Below are 23109 nucleotides of genomic sequence, written 5' to 3'. Positions count from 1 at the left end.
ACCCTGCCAACCTCTCTCAAGGACTCTTAGTATCCGAGTCAGGAGTCCAGCTTTTGGAAGCTCTTGGAAACAAACCAATGGCTCTCATTGGCTGTGATCGTCCCTGGAGAAGGGAAACGCAAAGCCTAGCTCCCTCACGGAAAGGAGATGACAGGGACACGGGCTCCGCACAGGATCGGTCCCCCTTCCGTGCTCACCGGGGCTCTGAAGGGGCCATGCAGAGAATTGCGATACGGAGATCGACCCTCAACAGAAAAGCCTGGGAGGGTTGCCAATGAGGAAGCTGAGACTCAGGACAGGTCCATCGAAGGTCGTCCATCTGGAAAACGGCAGGGCAGGGAGGGACACCCAGACCCACGCTGCGCTCGCCCAGCTTTTCAGAAATAAGGCAACTTCACGCCCCTAACAGCATCTTCTCCGAGGGCTGCCTAGAAGCCAGCCACTGGTCTAAGCGCTTCACATGTAACCCTGTGAGGCCAACACCATCGTTTTCGTGATCACTTGGGAACACAGAGAGGTTAAGCGAATGTCCAAGGGCACACAGCTGGTGGGTGGCAAAGCCGGGACTTGACCCAGGGCCACCAGCCCTCAGAGTCTGCACTGCTAACCGGGACCAGGGTGCAGGGAATGATGGAGGGATGAGAAAGGTGCCTGGCAGCACGCTTACCCACTTCCGGGCGATGTCTTTCCTCTGCTTAGTTAGACTGAGCTTGCCTCTGGAAAGCCCCAAAGACACACTACAAGTGGTGGGCAGGTGGGCTCTGGGAGAGGCCTGTGGCGGGGGAGGAGGGGGTCCAGGGCAGCCCGGCAGGTACTTGCGGGCACCAACCTGGAGGGGATGGCACGAAGGGTAGAGGAGGCACAGGGCCTTCCGCAGGCACCAGTGAGTGCCCGGGCCTGGCAATGCCCTGGGGGGAGGGCAGGTGGGGAGACACTGACAGGTGAGCTGACAGGCTCCTGACCTGTGCTTGGGGATACACCCGGGGGATCGGTGGGGACCCCCCATGCATAGTGCATCTCTCGGCTAAACCCAGCCTCTCTGGAAGCTGCCTCCTGCCGCCACGGCCTGGCAGGCCCAGGGGTTCTGCTGGAGCCCCAGATGGCTGGCAAGGTGGGGGTGAGGAGAAAGCAACCGCCTTCCCCTGGACTCCAGACAGGACGTGGTCTGGAGGAGGAGGCTATGGGGCCACCGGCGCCCCAGCGAGCTCCTTGCTGGGGGCTGCAAGAGAAGCAGGTGTGAGGAGCTGGACAGATCTTGGGGCAAATCCCAGTCCTGCCCGGGCTTGCTGTGTGACACTGGGCCAGTTAATTCCCCTCTCTGAGCCTCAGGTCCCTCATCTCCGGGTCCTGTGGGGAATAAAATGAGATAACGATGAGGACGTGGCCCAGGTAGGCCATGGAGTGAGCGTGTTTCTCTTTCCCTGCCGTCTCCTCTTCATCTCAGGAAACATTTCCTGAGCACGTTCCGTGCCGGACACTCTGGTGCATGCTGGGAAGGAGGGGTGGGTAGGTCGATGTGTGTGAGACACGGCCGTGCTTTCCCAGAAGAGCAGGACACCTGGGGGCAAGGAACCGTTATCGCTCAGTGACATCCCTGCTGGTTAAAAGTAGCAGTGTGTTTTATTCCTACACTAACGTAGAAACGTTCCTGTGCTTTGTTTTGCCAGGAGCCGTTGCCTAAGAAAAAATAGTAACTGGGCAAATTTTCCCTGCCCGCCGGTAGGAGGAGTGGCAGCCTCTGGGGGAGTCTGGGGCTCCCTGGCCCAGGGGAGGGAGTGGGAACGAAAGCCTTCAGTGACCTTGCACACGTGCATTCATCTCGGAGTGTGGTCAGCAGACCCCCTGGATCTCAATGACTCAGAGCTCTTACTGCAGCGGATTCCTGGGCCCCCCTCTTCCTCTGCTGTGGCTTCATCTCTGGGGACAGGGCCCAGGAATCTGCATCGCGGCAAGGTGCCCACAAGACTCGGAGCGTGCGGAGGTCTGAGAGACCCTGCTAGGCCACCGGCAGGACAGGCTGGGGGCACAACATGCAGGATTGTGTGGCGGCCATGGAGGGCTGGAGTGGGAAGCAGGGGAGGTCAGAGGCCAGGCCTCACAGGGCCCCTGAGGAGCCAGGGCCTCGGAGGGACGGTGACGTGTGCGGGACAAGCCACAAGCGAGCGGGGAGGCCTCACAGCCCTGGGGTGGGAGGGTGGGTAGGGGTCCCTGCAGTGGGACCACACTGGAAGGATGTCTCATCATCGGCCATGCCAGCAGGGACACGGGGGCAACACCAGGCAGGGCCCTCATGCCCTGCAGTTGTTCTCAAAGCATGACCTGAATCTAAGACCGTTCCCACCCCGTGTTAAACAGTCAGAGACGAAGAAAAAATGACTCAGGGACTTGCTCCAGGAATGGTAAGACTGAACTCATGGAAGTATCTACTAGGAACCAGATCCAGACTCACTTCAAGGCGCTCTGGTCCCCACGCCCCCCAGGGCAAAGCTCTGTCTGCTTTCCTCAGGCACAGCCAGTTCCCCGTGGCTTCAAGCAAGCGTGGGCCTGAAAATCCCATCAGTCGTCTTCCTTCATTTCCCCATGTGGGACGCTGCTGAGAGCCTGTCAGGGTGGACTCTCGCTTTCTCCAAGAGGTCTAGGAATCATAGCTTCACGTCTCCAGCAGATTCCTGGTGTCTTTGGGGAAGTTCATGGCCAACTTCTGGTCAATGACTGTGGTTGGTGCCTGTGATGTAAAAGAAAGCAGATACGACCTTTGTCCCCTGACTCTGGCACAGAGCTCTTAAGACCCTTGGACTTTCCCAAGGATTAGGAGTGTCATTCATTAGGGGTCCCTTCTGAGCACACCTGAGTGTAGGCTAACAGGGTGACTTAGGATGGGGCCCCTAGATAGCCTCAGGACAGGGCTGGCCACCAGAAAGTCTGAGTGGTTAGAGGGTCGGTATATTCAGACCCAGGCACTGACCTCCCGGAAAGGGGAAGGGAGGGTGGTGGCCGCAGGTTAAGCTCTATAGAGACTGTCTAACAGCAGGAAGGGATGAGCTTCTGGGCTGGTGACCACGTGGAGATTCGAGAAGGGGCGTGCTCGAAGGACACGGAAACTCCAAGCCCCTCCCCACACCCCGCTCTGTGCACTTTTTCCACCTGGCTCTTCCCGAGTTCTATCCCTCATAATAAACTGGTAAACGTAAGTCAATGCTTCTCTGGGTTCTGTGAACCGCTTTACAAATCGATCACACCCAAGGAGGGGGTCGTGGGAACCTCTGATCCCTAGCCAGTGGGTTGGAAGCCCAGGGGACAGTGTGGGACTTGGGACTGGCATCTGAAGGGGGGGTAATCCTGTAGGACGGACCCTTACCCTGTGGGATCTGATGCTATCTCCAGATGGGGAGTGTCAGAATTGAGTGAAATCTGTGGGACACCCGGTCAGTGTCCATAGACAACTACAAAACTATTTGGAGGTACAAGAAAAAATATATACCCGGGAGGTCAGTGTGGTTTAGAGAACTAAGGACCCGTCCCCCTTCTTACACTCTGAAAGCATGAGTAGTGGCCTGACTAGGTCGGTGGAACCAAGAGCCTCATTCACTGTGGTTTGGGGAGCAGGGCTGAAGGACAGTGTACGAAAGGGTGCACGTGGAGCACCTGGGTGGCTCAGGTCATGATCCTGGAGTCCTGGGACGGAGCTCCGTGCTTAGCAGGGAGCCTGCTTCTCCCTCTGCCTGCCGCTCCCCCTGCTTGTGCTCTCTCTCTCTCTCAAATAAATAAATTAAATATTAAAAAAAGAAAGAAAGAAAGAAAGAAAGAAGGAAAGGATGCACGTGTGGGATTGGCTACCAAGGGAGGAAGAGGGCACCGTTGACAGAACCCAAGCCAGCACCCACAAGAAAAGGGAAGGGACACGATGGGGGCAACGGTGCAGAAGAAACAGATTTGGCGGTGACAAGATGTTGTCAGCCCCAGAGCTTTTTCTGTCTTTAATCCTTTCCCTCTCTGGGTCTCAGTTTCCCCGTTGTAACGTGATCCCTGACGGTCTCACAGCAAACAGCGCACCTGAGGCCACAGGGAGACCCTTCCTGCTTCCCGCCTGTCTCCCCTCCTGGAGGTGTAGTTCCCAAGGGTGTCCACCAGAGGGCGGGGTGGCCCACAGCCTTCTGAGCTCCGCGGTTTGAAGACCACCCAGTGTTCCCACAGACGTGTGCGTGCATCTGTGTCACTTTGGGTCCTATGGTAGGAGTTAGGGGTGCAAGAAGTTTATCGAGGCTTAAACTTGTGTCAGGCGGGGAGGGAAGAAGCAGGATTGGCAGGGAGAGCGGCAGTCCCTGACATAAGCCTCACAAAGCCCCCACCAGCCCCCACCCAGCAGGGACCCCCCAGAGCCCAGACTGCCAGTCTGAGGGGTCCTCCACGGGTGCACAGGCGGACCCCAGAGCTCGCTGTGCTCATACATTACTGAGGGCTGCTTGGCAAGTTAGGGCTTGTCGTTCAGCTAACGGAAGGTGTTAGAAGCTGTCACCGGGCTGCACTCCCCGGAGGGGGTCTGCAAGTTCTTTCTTGCAGAGGGACAGGAGCAGCTGCAGCCTCCCCCCTCTCAAAGCACGGTGCTCTACAAACAAGCACTTCCTCTGTCACCCCTTGCTCGTAGGACCCCTCTCTCTGCCCACGGTAGACCCTCCCTTTCAGGGATGGTTTTCAGGGCCTTTGGGGCCAGTGTGCCAGGCCTTCTGACTGATGCATTCAGGGTGAGAGCAGAGCCCGGACAACCTGAGGCACCTGCCCGGAGGAACCAGAACCCAGGCCTCCTTCCCTGTTGTGAGGTTTGCACAGCTTAGCCCCGTCAGGAAAATCTTCCCCACCAGCCCCCAGGGAGAGGATCCAAAACGGGAACTCAGGAGGGGTCACACGTCCCCCAAGGGAATGGCACACAAAGGGCTCAAGAGCCCCAGGGGTTTTAAGGGGCTTGTGTGCTTCCCACACACACTCCCGTACAGCTCCACCTCTCGGTCCTGGTGGGGTCCCAGAAAAGGGAGCTTTGAAAGGGGTTTTTCCGGAATCAGTGAGGCCTGAGGGTGCTCAAGGGGGCAAGGTGGTGGAGGAGGACCGGGCTGCAGATGTCTGCCGGGCTGTCTCCCTCCTCCCCGTGCCGCTCGGGCGCCATGACGCCCATCTGCCATTGTGCAGAACTTGGGCAGTGCCCGCAGCGCCCCTCTCCTGGGTCCAGATGGTCACCCCGTGCCTTCCTCCCCGACTCTCCCACCCCACTGCCCTCGCCCCCCAGCCCCACTCAGAGCCAGGGCCTGGGCAGAGGCCAACACTGCTTCCCAGCACCTTCTCCTTCCCAGGTGGAGGGTCCTTGGTTGCCATGGAGACCAGGCCTGCCCACCCTCCCTCAGCCTTCCCTGCGGGGACGGAGAAGACGGCTGGGGTGGGAGAGCGGAAGTTGGACAGATATCCAGCTAGAGATAGCCGGAGAATCCACCCCCTTACACACACACACACACACACACACACACACACACACACTCAAGAGCCTGAGCGAGGACAGGCGGAGTATATGAGTTTGTTGTGACGGATCTATTATTGGGTACAGGGTCGACAGAGTGTAAACACGTTCGCAAATGTGTGCAGGGCCAGCGTCTGTGTGAGCAGAACATGTTTCAGGAGGCCTGAGCAGACGAGAACACGTTTCTCCAGTGGGGTTTGGGGCGGTCCTGTGTGTATAGTGCACGGGAAGGTGTGTGTAGTACTGAGTGCCCAGTGGGCAGGTCCATGCGCAGTGGGGACGGTGAGCACACGTCTAGAAGGATGCATGCGTGTGGGGGCTGAGTGCCCTGGTCTCCCGCATGCCTTATCCCCCTATAGCAGGCTGGCTGGGGCTCCCCTGATCCTACCCACTGGCTGAAAAGGTGGACTTTGGGTGCTGGGCACTGGGTGGGCCATAAAGTGTGGGTGGGGGAAGCTTGGAAGAACCAAGAAGGAGCAAGGTGCCAAGGCCCGACTAGCCCCACCTTGCCTTCATGGGAAGATCGTGCTGCCTCCCCACTTCCTCATCGCCCTCAGACTGTACCCTGGGCAAGGATTGTGTTCCCCCCTTGAAGTGGATGCCTGTCCAAGCAAGGTCCTGATTTTTCCCCTTAAATCAGAAGTTTCCAGAGTGTAGGACTGTGTCTTTACATTCTTTTTGGAATAAGGTTCTCAGATAAAATACAGAATGCTCAGTTAAATTTGAATTTCAGATAAAAAGTGAATAATTTTTTTTTTAGTATAAATGCATCCCAGAGAGTGCATGGAATATACTTATACTGAAAGAATTACTCATTGTGTCTCGAAATTCAAATTTAACTGGATGTCCTATATTTTTATTTGCTAAATCTGGCAACCCTATACTGGAAGCCCCCCAAAGACACAAATAGGTTGGAATGAAAGGATGGAAAAAGATATTCTATGCAAAGAGTGACCAAAATAGAGCAGAGTGGCTATACATACTAATATCAGACAAAAGAGATTTTTAACTCAAAAATTGTTACCAGAGACAAGGATATTATATATTCATAAAAGGGTCACTCCAACAGGAGATATAAGGATATAAACAAATGTGCATTTAACAACAGAGTCCCAAAATACATGAAGCAAACATTCACAGAATTGAAAAGAGAAATACACTGTTCTACAATAATAACAGAAGACTTTAATATTCCACTTTCGATTATGCAGAGAACAGCTAGGAAGAAGATCAATAAGGAAGTAAAGGACTTGAAGAGAATTCAAGAACAGACCTGAAAGGCATAGACAGAACATTCTGTCCAACAACAGCAGAACACACATTCTTCTCCAGTGCACATGGAAGGTTCTCCAGGATAGACCATGCGTTAGGTCACAAAACAAGTCTCAATGAATCTTGGAAATTTGAATCATCTGAACTATCCTCTCCTACCACAATGGGATGAAACTGGAAACCAACAAAGAAGGAAAACTGGAAAATTCACAAATATGTGGAATTAAACAACACAGTCTTAAGTAACCAATGGGTCAAAGTAGAAATCACAAGGGAAATGAGAAAATTAGAAAATACTTTGATATAATAAAAACACAAACATAGCATGCCAGAACTTCTAGGTTTCAGGGAAAGCAGTGCTGGGGTGGGGGGGGGGATTTGTAGCTGTAAAGGCCTACATTATGAAAGGAGAAAGTTCTCGAATCAGTAGCATAACTTCACACCTAAAGAAACCAGAGAAAAGAGAGGCACTTGGCTGGCTCAGTTGGTGGAGTGTGTGACTCTTGACCTCGGGGTTGTGAGTTCCCCACGTGGGGCATAGAGCTTCCTTAAAAATAAATTTTTAAGAAAAAAAAAGAAAGAAATTAGTAAAAAGAGCAACATGAACCCAAATCAAGCAGAAAGAAGGACATAATAATGATCAGAGCAGAGATGAACAAAACAGAATAAGAAAGTAGAGATAGCCGATGAAACCAAAAGTTGTCTCTTTGGGAAGTTTACAAAATTGACATAACATCAGCTAGACTGACTAAGGAAAGACATAGGACTCAAGTAACTAAGGTTAGAAATGAAACAGGAGGCATTACTACCACGTCTACAGAAATTTTAAAAGGTTATGAGAATACGAGCAGCGAACAGCGCCAAAAAACTGGATGATCTGGATGAAATGAACAAATTCTTAGAAAGACACAAACTACCAAACTTGACTCTAGCAGAAAATGAAAATCTGAACAGAACTATAAGAAGTAAAGAGATTGAGCCAATAATGAAAAATCTCCCAACAAAGCAAAGCCCAGAACCAGATGGCCTCCCCGGTGAATGCTACCAATCATCTAAAGAAAAACCAACACCCCTCTTTCCTAAATTCTCCAAAAACAGAACAGGAAGGAACCAAATTGTTCAGGGGAGGCCAGCATTACCCTCATACCAAACCCAGACGAAAGTGTTATAAGATGGCTATGGGCCAAGGGATGCCTGGGTAGCGTAGTCGTTAGGCGTCTGCCTTCGGCTCAGGGCGTGATCCCGGCGTTCCCGGATCGAGCCCCACATCAGGCTCCTCCACTGGGAGCCTGCTTCTTCCTCTCCCACTCCCCCTGCTTGTGTTCCCTCTCTCGCTGGCTGTCTCTCTGTTACATAAATTTAAAAAAAAAAAGTGGATTTTATCTCTTTAAAAAAAAAAGATGGCTATGGGCCAATATTAGATGGTCTAAGCTCTAAATAACTGCTGTATTTATTGTTTGTGTGGGGGGGGGACAGAGGTGTATTGTAAGTTCATGGTTTTTACTTACTTTCTCTTTAATAAACAGTGTTTCCAACACGTGGTTCATTTCGGAGAACTTATAATCATACAGTATAGGCCTCGACACACCGAAACTACGCTTCAACATGGGATTGTGCGGAGAACATTTTAATTACAGCGAATTCTTTCAAGCTTTCAGGTAGTGTTTGTATCTCCATAGATCAAGATCATCAGTGACTTAAAGGTCACTGTAAAAATGAAGAAATGGAACAGGAGTCAGTCAGTTACTGTTATAGTCTAAAGCAATGGGTCAAACTCATGGCAATAGTCTTTTTTGGCCCTTTCCTCTGATTTTGGAGAAGAAAAACTTCAGGTTTTACCAAATAGAGTGAAAATTTTCTGGGAAAGATATTTTACTGGAAATTTTTGTCTATGGAAACATTTGAGAATCACTGTAATCAATACTAAAGAAACAAAGATGTAAATGCATTGCAGTTTCTAGATTTTGTTGTGAAATCATCTCGACCAAATTTATCCTTATATTTAAGACTTTTCCTATTTACATATCTGTTGCTCCATGTGGAAGAAAATTTTCAAGGTTAAAATTAATCATTGTTCTTTCATGAGTTATGAGCAAACATGTAAGGGGAAGTATGGCTGTAGTGGCATAGATTGAATGTGGTTTGGGAAGATTAATTTGGATGTATTCACATATTTGCAGAAGCTGTAATGTGATTATTTACTATCTTAACACTCTTAATAAAGAGATATAAGTTTTTCTCTATTTTCAAAAACAGTAAGTAACTAAAAAGTATTAATCATTGCTATTTTCCTTTTTTGTGCTTTCATTTTTAAATTTTTTATTGGCATGAATATATATATATAAGTTCATATATTATGAATTTATATATATAAATTTTATATATATATAATATTTTCACTGTGTCCATTTCTTTTCTAGCTATTTTGATTACTTCTTTTGCTGCAAGATCATAGCTACAAGTAAGTTCGTTGTATAGGGGAAGGGATGGGCCCCACTCCAGGTGCCAGATGCACTAGAAAGGGTCCCTGCCTGGGAGAGCATTTGTCTCTGGCCCTGAGACCAGGCCTGCCTGATACTCCGTGCCCACTTCACCCCTTTCTGGAACCTTCCTGCCCAACTAGGAATCATACCTGCAGGGGCACCCTGCCTTAGCTGTTAGTTCCACAACATCCCTCTCACCCCTCCCCCCCAGGCCTGGCTGCTTCCTCTGCCATGTGGTTCTAGGCCCGGAGCCAGCAGGGAGGCAGACCAGGGTGAGAGCAGAAGGGAGCCTCACAGTGCTAATTGGTGCTAACGAATTCCTGCAGCCCTCTCTTTCCTCCACCACCGTGGGGAGGCCGCGGAACCCACTGCTAGCTTTGCACTTTGCATCTTAAAGTCAAGCCACCCCTAGGTCGGTCGTGCCCTAGGTGCCCTGCACCAATGAGAAGGGGTGGGAGGAAAGAGGGTGTTAATATTAAAAATAGTCAATGCCTTCTCTGTGCTGGGATCCTTCCTAAGCGCTTTTCGTGTACGTTACTCACTTAACCTTCACGAAAAGGCAGCTATTATCAGGATTCCCAATATACTGCTGAGAGGCAGCTAATATATTCTGAGTCCTTACTCTGCCCAGTCCCCGTCCCAGGCCAGGTACAGACTTTGCCCCGGTAAGTGGCTGCTGTCAGTCATTATCCCCATTTGATAGAGGAAGAAACTGGGGCTCAGAGAGGCTAAGTAATTCAACCAAGGTCACACAGCCAGCAAGTAGCAGAGACAGGATTTGAATGCAACAGGAGCCAAGGCTCTGGAGGCCCAGGTTTGGCCTCTCTTGGCTCTTGGTTTGGTGGGTCCCAAAAGGAAGGATTGCAACCACAGCCTAGCAGGGCGAGCATTATACACACACGCACACACACACACTCGCGTGCTCACGCATGCCTGACTCAACTGACCTTGCAGCAGCTCAGGGACCTGAGGCTGTTGGTGCCAAATGTCCAATAAAAACTCGGACCAGCTGGTCCCCACACTCCTCCCCGGTCTGACATTTTCTGCTCTTTGACGCTATGCTTCAATTTTCTCACCTTCATGTGGGCATAAAAACAGTAGATGTTCTGAAGTTAGTGTGCGAAATCAGTGAAACGGTGTGTGTCACGTGCTTAAGGATGGCCCTGGCTCACAATAAGTCCTACAGAAATGTTGGCGGTGACCATCACTTGTTACAAACCAGTCCCCAGCGATCAGGCAATGGGGCCAACCCCGGGGGCACCCTCCAGTGTCAGCCTGGAGGGCGTGGGGGTAAAACGGGAGGTTGAATACAAGTTTTGGGCCTTCCAGAACCTTCTTTGCCACTGACCGGCCGGGCAACCCAAGGCATGTTGCGTGTTCCCCACCCCACCTGCTGCTCCCCCTCTGACCCTCATCCCATGCTTCCGTTTCTCATCTATAAAATCGGGATGGTTGTGGGGATTAAATGAAATCATGTGTATAGAGTGCTTAACACAGGGCCTACACATAAATGGTGCCTATTATCATCATTATCACTACTCGCTCTCCGAGGGGTTGTCATGGGGATGGGAACAAAGAACAAGTCTTTTTCTCTTGGTTTGTAATGAAGGATATCGGGACCCAAAAAGTCAAAATGACCGACTTGAACTCCACTGCTGATTTCTGGCGCAGCTGGGATTTAAGAACATAATGTCACCAATCCTTCCTACCAATAAACCAGCTTGCTGTCTACAAACTGTCTTCGTGGGCACAAGCTTGTTTATCCTAGCTTGAGACCTGGGTCATTTTGTTTCTGTTTTCTAAATAGATTTTTGTTTTTTAGGGCAGTTTTAGGTTCACAGCAAAATAGAGCAGAAAACACAGAATTCTTACATATCCCTTCTCCCACAGACAGAGGCTCCATCTCTATCAAGATCCTGCACACACCGAGTGGGACATTTGTTACAATCCACGAACCTGCATTGACACGGCATCGTCACCCAAAGGCCACAGGTCACATCATGGTTCCTGCTTGGTGGCGTCCATTCTGTGGGTTTTGATAAATGTGCAATGTCATGTGTCCACCATTCCAGGAGCACACAGGATGGTTTCACTGCTCTCAGTTCCTCCGTGCCCTGCCTATTCATCCCTTCTCCCTCTTAGCCCCTGGCAGCCTCTGCTCTTGTTACTGTCTCCATAGTTTTGTCTTTTCCAGAAGGTCCTATAGCTGGAATCATACAATGTGTAGACTTTTCAGATTGGCTTCTTCACTTACTAATATGCATTTAAGGTTTTTCCGCGTCTTTTCGTGGCTTCATAGCTCACATCTTTTTAGTGCTGAATAATATTCCATTGTTTATCCGTTCACCTGCTGAAGGATGTCATGGCTGCTTCCAAGTTTGGGCAGCTATAAGTAATATAGGCTGCTTACTGCTATAAACACCTTGTGGAGGTTTTGTGTAGATGTAGGGTTTTTTAAATATTTTATTTATTTATTGGATAGAGAGAGAGAGAGAAAGCACGAGCTGTGGGGGTGGGGGGAGAGGGGCAGATGGAGAGGGAGAAGCAGACTCCCCGCTGAGCAGGGAGCCCAACATGGGGCTCGATCCCAGGACCCTGGGATCGTGACCTGAGCAGAAAGCAGATGCTTAACCAAGTGAGCCACCCGGGCGCCCAGCGTAGATGTCAGTTTTCAGCTCTTTCTGGTAAACGCCATGGAGTACTACTACTGGATTGTACGGTACGGGTCTGTTTAGTTCTGTAAGAAATAGCCAAACTGTCTTCCAAAGTCGCTGTGACATCTTGTGTTCCCACCAGCGATGAACGAGAGGCCCCATCGTTCCACATCCTCACCAGTGTTTGCTGTGGCCAGTGTTTGGGAGCTTTGCCCCCATTCTGCAGGTGGGAGGACTGAGGTGCAGCGAGGTAAAGGCTTCGCCCCAGCGGTGACAGATCGTCCTCCCACTCACCTTCTCCCTGTGCACCTCGCTCTCACAGTGTGCAGGCTACGGAGCCGTTTTCCGGGGGGGGCCTGTGCCCTTCCCAGCAGGCTGGGGGGAGCGTCTCACCTTAAGAGAGAAGCCACTCTGAGGAGTCCTGTGAGCAAGCATCCCTGCAGAGGGGATTCTGGAACAAGGGCCAAACCTGCGGGGGGGGGCGGCTTTTTCTCTTCCCCTCTGTGGATGGCGGGGGGTGCTGTTGGGAGAGCTGTCTTGTTTACAGTTGGACAGGAGTCTGTACCCCAGTTCTGCCGCTCGCCAGCTGTGCGGCTGCGTGCAAGTCACCTACCCTCCAAGACTTAGATTTCCCACCTGAAAAATGGGGGCCACTCGCCGGGGTTGTTGGCAGGATCTGAGAGGACTCGGCAGATGTAAAGTGCCACAGGTAACACAGCAATGACTTAGACCTTAGACCATCTATATTCATAAGGGATATCGTTCTAGAGTCTTCTTTTCTTGTGATGTCTTTGGATTTGATGTCAGGGTAATTCTGGCCTCATAGAATGAGTTAGGGGCTACTGAGGGTCTTGATCATGAAATCATACAACATTGGAGGAAACTTCTGGGTAGTGACTCATAAGCCGGTGTCCTAACACTGAGAAGAGACCAGGAGCTAAGATGTTGGGAACAAGCCAAGTGCCCACAAAGGTGGGCTAGTCTGAGAGCCTGGGAATCCCAGGTGGGAAAGTAAGGGTGCTTCCGTGCTCTCCTTGCGTTCTCCCCTGGGGTTCAGTGGAGACTGTGGAAGCCGTGCCTGTCCCAGCTAAGCAGTGGGGAGCGTAGGGAAGGATCCATGTCTAAAAAGGCAGAGATCCATGTGGTGTGGCAGAAAGAGCTCGGGGTGGAGCTGGGCTGACCTGGGGGTGACTTATCTCCATCACTGCCTCTTAGATCATCATTGAGCTCCAACTCACTGAGCCTCCATTTCTTCATCTCCAAAATGGACATAAACCCCATCTAGGACTGTGGTAAAGGCAGATTGAGACAACAGAACAGGGAAGGCTCCTGGGACTGGTCACCTTCGGATTCTTGATCTTGGGTCCCCATGTCCGATGACAGCAGAAAACACGAATCTTCCCACCTTCTGGCAGGATTCTGTCCTTTTGGAAGGAAGTTTGGAAGAAGAGGAAGAAGAGATGGTGCCTCTGTCTGTGGGCATCTACAAGCCATGTCCCAAGGGGTGCCTGGGTGGCTGAGGCCACTGAATGACTCTAGGTTTCAGCTTGGGTCGTAATCTCGGGGTCCTGAGATCGAGCCCCATGTCGGGCTCTGCGCTGGGCATGGAGACTGCTTGGGATTCTCTCTCTCCTTCTCCTTCTGCCCCTCCCCCCACAGTCCTCTGTCTCTCTCCAAAACAAATAGATAGATAGAGAGAGATAGATCCATGCCCATGCTTGCATGGTTCAGTCAGTTAAGTGCCTGACTTTGGTTCATCTCAGGGTCCTGGGATCAAGCCCCGCATTGGGCTCTGTGCTCAACAGGGAGTCTGCTTGTCCCTCTCCCTCTGCTCCTCCCCCTGCTCGTGCTCTCTCCCTCAAATAAATAAAATCTTAAAAACAAAAAAGAAGCAGCCATGTCCCAGGCTGTGGAGGAGTTTGGGGATAGAGATCTGACGGCACACGTCTCTGAAGAATGGCCCCGGAGGATCGGCTCCACACCAGGGCAGTACCCTTCTCTCCCCCCACCCAGCCCCCTGGCCGCCACCCCACGATATGCAGCCTTACTCTGCCCTCTGCCTGGGCTTCTCATGCCAGACACCCACAGGACTCCCGTCCCGGTCCCCTCAGGGCTCTGCCCAGGTGTTGCTGTGGTCCTTAGGTCTCCGCCAACCCTGCCCCGTACTCCTTACCTTGCATCACACCCTTCTCCCCCTGCCATGTATTTACCTGATAATTTGCTCATCGTCTGTATCCCTGGCCCCACACCCGCAGAACAAAAGCTTACAGGGGGCAAGGACCTTGGCTTGGGTCCACCCCCATCCTCAGCCCCCAGCACAGCAGATGGTACAGAGTAAGTTCCTGTAAAATATTTGCCAGATGAATTCTCAAATTAATACCGCCTTCCTGATGGGAGAAGCAGTAATGGAATGGAGACAGCCCCGAGGGGGAGGTAAGATTTGGGGGAAAGGAGCCCGGGCCACATGGAGCCCAGGGAGCAGACCCCAGCCCCCGCCCGTAAGAAGCGCTCCCAGAGCTGACCGTGGGGGTGGCCTCTTACACAAACACACAGGGCTGCTGTAAGCGGCGAGGCTCAGGTCCCCTGACCCACAGCCCAGCATCCTCCCCTCCAACCAAGTCACCTTCACTGGTCTCTTCGAAAGCAGGTGCCACCGTCTTGGAGGGAAGCCTAGCACCAGGGATTGGCGGGGGGCGGGGGGGGCGGTTTGCTCCTCGGTGTGGTCTGCAGACCGCAGCATCTAGGAGATTTGCAGAAGCAGAGTGCTGGTCTTGCCCCAGACCTACCGTGTGAGATTCTGCAGGTTAACAAGATGCCCCGGGGTTCAGTAAAGTTCCAGAAGTCCTGCCTTGACAGCATGTTCTATGAGAAGAGACCCTCCAGCTAGCCTTTACCTACCCCAGCCAATCCATAGGTAACTGTTGAGCACAGAAGGCCAAGGCCGAGAGGGATAGAAAGAAGCACAAACCAAAATCCTTCCCAGGAGGGCAAAGATCTATCTGGGGCAATAAGGCCCACTCCTCAGTGGAACGCCTTCTTCAGAATTAGTTCCCTTCCAGTACCCGGACCAGTCAGGGCCTACGCTGCCACCAATGCAGGATGCCTGGGAGCTGGCTGGGACCCTGCCTGGGGCTTGGTCCCCCATTTCTCTCTTTCAGACACCCTTTGACCTTTACCCCAGGCGTGGGGTTGGCTCGATGACTCCCCACCAGGAGCTCCAGGACTCACACTTGGGGGGCTGTCCTAGAGCCCTGTTACCAGGACTCACTTCCAAGAGGGTAGCCTGATGGGTAGGTAGTTCCCACAGTGTAGCTGGTGCTATGGCATTTGTAGGACAGAGGTCACCAAAATGGGGCTGACGCCCTGATTGCGAGTGATTCCCATGCAGACTCAGGACCAGTTCAGGCCTATGGGCTACCTACCATGAGTCCACTGTTGACCCTCGGGCTTACGCCCTGCATGTGAGTCCGTGCTGGGGCTCTTGCTGATTTATGTTTTGACCACAGTGTCCCCTCTGGCCGACAGCACACAGTGGCAGGGGTGGCAGCAAGCATCCTTTGCCCTGGTGCCAACCTCCCTGAGCACCCGGGACATTTCTCCACCCCGCTGCCGTCTTCTATAGCCTAACACATGGATCATTTATATCTCGGCATTCTGAATGGTCCATTTATGACCAGAAAACAAATGATCCTTCTCGTTTTCCCACACGTTGGGTAGGACATGCATTGAGGGGCGTCATCAATGAAGCAGATGAAGACCCTTCGAGAAAGTCATTGGAAGCCGGTATTTCTGGACGCCCCAGCAGACGGTGCACGTCATCAGTAATGATGCAACTGGCATGAAAGAAACAGTAGCAGGGACCAGCAGAGGCGAGGGGATCCTACTGTTTGAATATAAACAGGTTTCTAAGCGCGACATTGTGAATAATAGCAGTGTTCTCGCCTTTTCCTCCTGGTGGAAGATAAGGAATTAACCAGGAATGACATATTTGACAATAAGGAATACAAAAAGATGGGTGAATAGGAGAAGATCATTCTTGGGCTGCCTGGATGGCTCAGTCTGTGAAGTGTCTGCCTTCGGCTCAGGTCAGAATCCCAGGGTCCTGGGATTGAGCCCCACATTGGGCTCCTTGCTCAGCGGGAAGTCTGCTTGTCCCTTGGCCTCTGCCCTTCCCTCTCCTCTTACTCTCTCTCTCTCAAATAGATAAATAAAATCTTTAAAAAAGAGAGAGAAAGGGGTGCCTGGGTGGCACAGCGGTTGGGCGTCTGCCTTCGGCTCAGGGCGTGATCCCGGCGTTGTGGGATCGAGCCCCACATCAGGCTCCTCTGCTGTGAGCCTGCTTCTTCCTCTCCCACTCCCCCTGCTTGTGTTCCTTCTCTCGCTGGCTGTCTCTATCCCTCTGTCGAATAAATAAATAAAATCTTTAAAAAAAATAAAAATAAAAAAATAAAAAATAAAAAAGAGAGAGAAAGAAAAGATGTTTCTTCATATGCCCTGATTGGACAATAAATAAGTTAGTTTCCTTTCTCTACACATTATTAGAAATCTCCATTGATAAAGCACAAGGCCCCATATGGGCCAAGAATTTTGTAGTATATTTTAAAGTCAAATTGTTTACATAGACATGGGTCTCTCCACCACACACACACAAATTTCCACAAGGCCCTGCATACGCCCAGGGCAGTCCTAATGAGGGGGAGATAAGCCTGGAGACTTAAGAGTCAGAGCAATCTTGCAGCAGGCAAAGACCTTGGTAACCACCTGGTCTAAAGCCTGCGCTTTGCAAATGATGGGGGAACTGAAATGCAACAGTGACACCTCGGGGTGTTGAACAGGGACAAGCTGGTAAGCGCTAGGGGCTCAGTGGAGGGAGAGGACAGAGTGTCTGGGTGATGGGGGGATCCTCAGAATGAAAGGACTTTCTGCTGAGCCAACCGGGAGGAAAATGGGGCAGAGCATAGCTTGGGTGGCCCGGGTGGGGAATCCAGGCACAGAGGGGCAGAGGAAGCAGGACCTGGAGGGGGAGGGGGGCACCATCAGGGACTGGTGGGGTTGAAGGGCATCTGGGAAGGGCAGTCAGGCTGTAAGTGGATCTATGAGACTTTTCTCCAAGTCTCTGAGGCCCCACCCCTGTCCTCCAACTTGAAGAGCTTCTCTCCCACGACACAATCAGGATACGGGCCATTCCCACTCCTGGGGGCGTCTTCAGGATTGGCCTCGGAGAGCCAAGGGGGGCTCACCCTGGGCAGTACCCAAGCACGAACATCCAGAGCCATGGCCCCTCTCTGCAGCTGCCGCAGGCCCACTCCCCTCACCCTGCCCTGCCTGTAATCTCCTCGTCTTTGGTGGAAAGATCTTAAAAGCCTCCAGCTGAGATTTCGAAGCCCAGGTTAAAATTCAGCGCTGCTGCCTGAGAGACGGGAGGTGAAACAGCTCCCTCCTCCTGGTCCTGTGTGGTTTGTAAAACACCTTCCCAGCCGCTGGCCCGCAGGTGCCCACCATACTCTATGCCGAAAAGCAGTGCTTCTCAGAATCCCTCCAGGACTTCCGTAAACACACCGCGGACCCACCTCCAGCGTTCCTGCGTCGGGAAGCCTGGTGTGGGGCCCCAGAAGCTGCCTTTAGAACAAGCTTCCTGCTGGAGCTGCTGCTGCTCTGGGACCCACGCTTTGAGAACCACTGATGGAGGTGTTAGGGAAGTTGAGAGGCAAAAGGAGCTCCAGGCTGGGAATCTGGTCCCCAGGTCTCAGGTGGCTTGATACCGGGGACCGCTCGCGCCCTCTGTTGGTGGTTGGAGGCATGGCAGGCTTTTTCCCCCGCCTTTCTTTTATTCTTTCCAACATTTTTCATCTTTAATAAATGTGTGCCAATTGATAGTTCTGGAGTGGATGGGTTTCTGTCATCTCATCCTAAAAAGGCTTAAACGATGGCCTCGTAAGCTATGGGACTCTGGTGAACCACATGCTCACGGATGGTAAAGTTTGAGCTAGAACTCCCATCTTCTGACTCCCTTCCCTGTTGGCTGGAGGGGGAGTCTGAATCCACAAGCTACTTGGGCAGATACGCGGCCCCCAGTGCTCTCTCACTGAGATCCAGTAACAGCTCCCTGGGCCAGTGGTATTACCTCCACGTTGGAGAAGAGGAGACGGGTACAAGGAGGTCAAACCCCTGTCCTGATCGCACAGACGGTGTGGGAAAGCCAGGATTCGAGCCCAGGCATCATGGCCCCGGAGCACAGCCCTGAAGCCCTACACTCTGTAAGAGCAGGCAGTGTTTCTGGAGCACATTGTCTCTGGGCTGCACCTGCAGTGTCTGCCACCTTCCCCACCTGTGGCTGAACATGCCTGTTTGCCACCACGGCCCCAGAGAGAGCTGGGAGAGCAGACAGGGGTGGGGGGAGCTGACCCCCAGCTTCCTTCACTGAGCCCCGTTCTTCGGCTCCTCCTTCACCCCCTTCCATACATCCCACATATACACAGCACACATATGGACACACACACCCATTCCCACTCACACATGCTCACAGAGTCACAGAGTGGGTCACAGTTGAAGAGCCTGTGGTCCAGGTCCTGAGGACATCCCTAGCCAAGGACGCAGATGTGCCTCCTTTCGGAGGCTCAGTGATCATCACCCCTCCAATATGGGGTGAAGGATGACACCCCAGAACAGGGCCCCCCTCCCAAAGTCCACATAATGTGTGTTGTATAGGGGCCATGGAGAAAGGGGGTGAGGGACCAGGACAGAGAGAGTGGGTGAAGGAGGGAGCGAGGCAGGGAGAGGGACACAGAGACAAAATCAGACACAGAGATGAGAGGGCAGGAGGGCGGCTCTGGGGGAGAGACAGAAGGGAGAGAGAGAGCATGAACGTCCAGCAAAGGGAAGGAGAGAGGAGAGCCCCTACCTGGGCATGAAGAGCAGTGGAGGGCGTAAGGAGGGGGAGAGCAGAGTGGGAAAAGCAGGCATGAGGGCTGTCTGTCGGTGAAGAGGTGTGGGGAGGACACAGACATGCAGATTCGAAGCATGGAGAGGTGGGGGCAACAGAGACACGGGGTGGAGAGAACCCGGGAACTGAGGCACGTAGCCGGGGAGAGAGATTGGGAAAACAATGAAAAAGAGACAAGAAGGGAGAAATGGAAACCATGAGAACTGTATAGACGGAAGGAGACGAAGCAATGTGCTAGAATGGCTGTTTGCTGGAATCGCCCAGGAAAGGAGCAGTTCCTGTCTTCAAGCAGCTTGTCCTACTGCAGGATGCCAAACACACAAGCAGGAAATGTCAAAACGACGCACAAGCACAGAAGGAAATTCAGGGAGTGTGGAAAGTTGCACAGAGGCTAGGTGGCTAAGCCATCCTGGTCATAGTCTAGGAAGGTTTCCTGGAGGAGGCAACATCTGAGGAAAGCATGAGGAAGACTCTGGTAGGTACTAAGGGGGAGAGATGGGTACGAGTGTGATGAAACAGGAAACCTGAAGATTAAAGGGGCCGGAGCAGGCCTTGGCGGACCTTGTTTGGGCTTCATCCTGAAGGCATCGGGGAGCCTCTGATGAATTTCAAGGAGGCAGATCTGTGTGTGTTTGCTCAGGAGTGCATGAGCTGAGAGAATAGATGGGTGGGCACGAGATAGGAGGCAGGAGGACAAGTTGGTGTGGCCCAAGCGAAAGAAAATGCCGCACAAAGGCAGTAATAGTGGAGACAGTGATGAGGGGAAGGATTTGAGGGGCAGTGGGGTCTGCAGGGCCTGCCCATTAAATACCTGGGGGCAGGTGGAGTGTGTGTATGTCCTGGGACGGATGGCATGAAGGAGGCAGCACCTTCCTCCTCTGGGGTTCCATGGCCTTAGCAACCTCCCTCTGCTCCCCCCTACAGGGCAGCACCCACCCATGGTCTCGGATATGCCCATTTTGGTGGGCAAGGACCAAACCCTTTTCACTCGGTACAGTGGCACCCAACATGGTACCAGGGCGACCCGACGCCTCATTCAGGGGTGCTGAGACCGGAGCCAAGGGGTCACCAAGGCAGAGCTGAAGGTGCCGTCTCATTGGCTTCGTTGATCTATGTGTCAGCTACTGGTTGTGATTAAAAAGAGAGAACACTGGTCATAACCCATCCAAAGAGACAGGACAAGCCTACTTAGTAATGATCACGATCACAGAGTTCGAATCAGGCCCCTGGGGAGGTAATGTCAGGAAGGCCGCATAGAGGAGGTGCCATCTGAGCTGGGTTTTGAAAGATGAGCAGGAGTTTGCCAGGCAGAGAAAGAGGGGTAGAGGCATCCAAGGCCAAGGAGAGAGCATAATCGAAGCATCAGGGCGTGAAAGCGTCTAGGGGAGGCCAGAGCTGCCACTGCACACGCTCGTTTCCTCCACGATTTGTAGCCCATTCCCTCAGCTTCCCTGGGCTTGCCTCCCGAGAGCTCAGACTCGAGACTGACAGTATTCTTCCTCAAGAAAGGAGGAGCCTGTCCATTAATGCCCGTTGACTGACTCCTGGCAAGCAGTGCAGGACACATCCCAGAGGTCCCTGGGGAAACGGGCCCCCCTGGCCACCAGCAGTGACCTTGAGAACACACAATATAAAACCGATCTTCTATGGGCGTTCCCTCCTTCCCAGACTCACTACCCACCCCCCGCGCCACTGTCCCACTCCTGCTTCCTGGGATCACCTTCTGATTAATCCACTTGCATCCGGCTCCTTTTCTCAGGCTCTGCTTTGGGGAGAATGCAAAGTAAGATGGGCCATGTTCAGGAACCCAAGGCGGGAGGTTTTGCGGTATAGACAACCGCACCACAGAAGATGTATTTCTGAGTATCTTCTATGGGCCAAACCCTTGATTTGACAAGGGGATGCAGAGTTCTTTGTGGGGGTCCTCACTCTGCCACACCTCGGTCCTGATGGGGAGATGAGACAAGAGGGGGGAGCCACCACGTGAGGGATCAGGAACGTTTTCTGTCTGTTTTTGGAGCGTGTCACGTGGGTTGCGGACAGCAGATTGATGTTCCTAATTACATTTGGCTCAAGCTGATATTAAGTATTTGTCTCATTCCCGGAGCGCACAATGCCGGCGGATGGTGGGGAAGGTGCCAAGAGGCATGCTGGCTAGCTGAGGCTAACAATCTGGGATTTTAAATATCCATGAGAGATTAAAATGGACAAGTCACAGCCATTGGGGAAGGGTGACTGGTGTTCTTGAGTTGTCCCTTAATGTCTTCCAAGAAGGGCTGGAGGGGTCCCCGGAAGGGTCTTGAGGTCCATCCTCCTGTCTTGAAGGCTGACCTAACCCAAGCCAATCCAGACAGGGAATGTGACCCACTTCTGATGCAGGACAGCTCGCTGAAGGGGAAATGCTTTTGCAGGTCTAATTTAAATTTCTTCTGCCGCACGTCAAATGTTTACTTTGCTTGATTCATTGCTAATGGCATTAAATATTCACCGGGCACCTACTGTTTGCCCAGGGGTACACAGCAAGAGCAGCTATGCCCTTGGGCTCAGGGTACTTGTCAGCTCACCGTCTATACTGACAGGAAGCTCCTGAAAACACCACCAGGCGCTCAGACCCCAATGCAGCAGGGGAAGCATGGGGGCTGGAGTCGTCAGGGATGCACCCAGGAGGTAGGGCTGCGAGAGGTGGGGAGTGTCTGGATTAGTGCGTAAAAACGTGGAGGGCATTCTTGGCAGGGGAGCAATGTGGCCAAAGGCATGAGGTCCAACATGGGCGCAGGAAGGGTGTGCAGGAGGGGATGCAGGACACCTGCTCCCCACGAGAACTAGTAAGGCATTCAAACATGTGGCAGCGGGACTAGTGGCTGTCCTTATACGTCCCAGGACAAGTGTGAAGCTCACAGAAGGTAGCAGGTGCGAGTGCCCCCTGGAATCCACAGAGCCAAGGCACGACGCTGTGAAGGCTGCGCTCCATTTAAAAGACTTCTGTTCAAGTCCAGGCTCTGTCACTGTGTGGTCTTGGGTCTCCTCCCCTCTCGGAGTGTGTTCACGCACCAGCAAAATGAAGATGGTAACTCCTTCCTCATACTCTTGCACGTAGGGTTACAGGAAAAAATGAAAATAAAAATGACAGGCCGACCCCCGGAGCGCTCTGCAGATGCTGACGCCGCTTCGACTGTACTCTGCTCATGAGCTCCTTGAAGGCAGGTACCTGATCTCCCCTCTTCCTCCAGGACCTTCCACAGAGCAAGTGCCCACACGCCACCTGGTCCGCTTGGTCTAGTTAATTGCTTAGTACAGTCGCGGTGCAGTAGGAAGCCAGCACTTCCGGACTTGTCCGCGGGCGGCGGGGCGCGAAGATCCCTCCGCCTCCGTCTCCACTAACCCCTCCTCTTCGGAGTCTCAGCGGTTCAGTATCTGCCGAAACCGGTTCTGCTCGGGTGCACGGGAAGGAGGAGACTTGCCGGGTCACCTTCAGGTGGTTGTCCCTCAAATGCATCAGCAGCTCCAGGATGTGGTGTGACCCGGGTCAGGATCAGTGCACCACACAGGTCGCACCTGCGCTCCTCCAGAGCGGCGCTGCACCCAAGCGCAGTGTAGACACACCTAGGGCAGGGATGGGCCAAGCTCGAAGAGACAGCTTTTATAACAAGGGGTTCCGTAGAGAGCTTGTGGCGACGTGGAAAGAGCAGGCGCCAGGATGGCTGTGTGCCCTTGTCTAAGCCACTTCCCACCCTGGTCCTCAGTTTCCTTCTCTGTGAAATTGGCTACAGTGCCCGCTGGCCCAGCCAATCGGGGCGGGAACTAGATTCAAATGACTGCTTCAACAGCCCCATACCGCGACCCTGCGCCCTGTCCGCTGAGGCCGGGCCTGCGGCCGCCACGCCCCTCTCCGCTGCCGCGCGGCACTCTAGGCCCGGGACGGACGTCGCCAACCTCCAGGGGGCGAGCCCGGCGGGCTTCTCGGCCCACGCGGCGTCTCGGCCGTCTAGCGTGTGACTTCAGCAGCGTCCCCGGGCCAACGGGGGCCCCGGAGCGCCGGGGTGGCCGCGCGCGCCCGCAGCCAGCAGGTGCCAGGACCCGACATCGCCCGGACGCGTGGCGTCCGCGGGCGCGAAGGGGTTAAGGCCTCGGCCCCGGGCGCCTGGCCGGGACTCCGGGAGCGGCGGTGCCCGGCGGCGGGCTAGTGAGCCCCAGGCGCAGGGCAGGGCAGCGGGCGGGAGTGCGCTTCCTCCTCCTCCTCCTCCTCCCTCCGCC

Source organism: Ailuropoda melanoleuca, chromosome 5 (genome assembly GCF_002007445.2).
Source record: "Ailuropoda melanoleuca isolate Jingjing chromosome 5, ASM200744v2, whole genome shotgun sequence".
Classification (NCBI taxonomy): domain Eukaryota; kingdom Metazoa; phylum Chordata; class Mammalia; order Carnivora; family Ursidae; genus Ailuropoda; species Ailuropoda melanoleuca.
The sequence above is the reverse complement of the archived record's forward strand: the minus strand, read 5'-3'. Positions refer to the sequence as shown.